The sequence below is a fragment of the Anneissia japonica genome, unplaced genomic scaffold, assembly GCF_011630105.1.
Source record: "Anneissia japonica isolate Jap-2015-1 unplaced genomic scaffold, ASM1163010v1 scaffold1859_len985614_cov190, whole genome shotgun sequence".
Taxonomy (NCBI): Eukaryota; Metazoa; Echinodermata; class Crinoidea; order Comatulida; family Comatulidae; genus Anneissia; species Anneissia japonica.
Genome location: NW_022694754.1, coordinates 377,971 through 379,679, shown reverse-complemented (window position 1 = coordinate 379,679; position 1,709 = coordinate 377,971).

The following is a 1,709-nucleotide window of genomic DNA, read 5'->3' as shown; positions in this document are numbered from 1 at the left end:
ATTAATCAGTGGACCTTTCGATGTTGATAACATTTATAAATTGGAAAGTCCATAAAGTTTAAAGGTATACTGATGTTTAGTAATTGGCCCAAGTCAATTCAAATTGAAATGCGAGAGTGTAATTTCCGCCGTCTAGAGATGCCCTAATCATAAATTTGCTTACCTCAGCCCCAACCATGGTGGGGCTGAGGTGAGTGGTTCCTCAGTCTGTGAATGTCCCTCCCTGGTTCACTTCTCTTTCGAATTCCTGCATCTGCCACTGTGGATTTATTATGTAATTATTTTGCGCTTATTTATAATGTATCTATTGCAATTTCCACTTTATCCTCTCAAACAGTCCTAAGAATGTTCAGAGTGCGCTACATCACAGGGGGAAAAAAGCCCATCTCGAAAAGAAGCACATAGGCTTTTTTCGGGATAGTACAGTACATACGGTACACTGTACATGAATTAAAAAAAAAAAAACAACAACAAACAAAACAAAATAAATTAAAAACAAGCTTGGTTTACACAGTAGATTAGGTGATTTAATGCTTTTTTCGAGGCTAATTTTGCAAACTTAAGGGGGGGCTTCAATTAAAAATGGGCTTCTTCTCGATATTAAGCCCATTGGGCTTCAATTCGGTATACTGCAGGCCTAATCGTTATCCAAAAGAACCTATAGGAATTAGTTCGCGTTTTGAAACTTAAATCATAAGCTTATATTATAATGACCCATCACAGTTGGAGTGGAGTTGAACATAGCTTGGTGGTTAAGATGCTTTCCTTCCAATCCTAGGGTCCTGTATTTAATAATAATTTTATTTGGAACTACAGTACACTTTTTTCATCAGTGGCACACTTCTTAATGTAAAATGTTTGGGCAATGATGCGGCTGATGAGCACTGCATATAGAAATCCCAGCGGAGCGTACATGTGTCTTGTGTCTTCTGCTTGATATGTTTTTTTATTTGGCTACTTTTAAATCATCCACGCTTTCTATGTTGGCAATTCACTTGAGTAACTGTACAAATATTACCAGAATGTTGACTTTTTAGTGAACTTTCTAGGACGGGTGTTATCTAGCAGATTTCTGTATTGGCAATTCACTTGAATAACTTAATAGTAGAGCGGCTAAGGAGAAAAATCATGCACTTTTGGAAGCATGAAACTTCCCACAGTGATACTATGACACCAAAGGATCATTAAAAAAACAGACCCCAAAAAATAAGCCGCTTAGTGGCCGCCATCTTGAAATCCAAAATGGCCGCCAAAATATTGGATTTTTATCAATAATCTTCATATCTACAGCACCTAGCACTCTCATTCAAAGGTCTTTACCTATGTTTTCAATATCAGGGAGTATTATGCAATCATCAGAAATTATGTCAGATGGCCGCCATATTTGATTTCAAGATGGCTGCCAAAATATTGTTATTTGTGTTATTATCTTTTAATATGTACAGTAACGTAACACAGTCAATCACACGGTTAACCATATTTTTAATATCAGAGAGTATCATGCAATCATCAGGAAATTATGTTGGAAGGCCGCCATACTGGATTTCAAGATGGCTACCAATGAAAGCTCCTTTTTCAGTTGTATGAAAAAGTTTCTCGAACGTGTAGCCACTATCTCGGTGTCGTATCAGTAGGTCATATCAGTACACCACAGAGTCCTATACGCTAAAGGGGCATATCTCACTCCCAGATACTTCTCTCATACGACT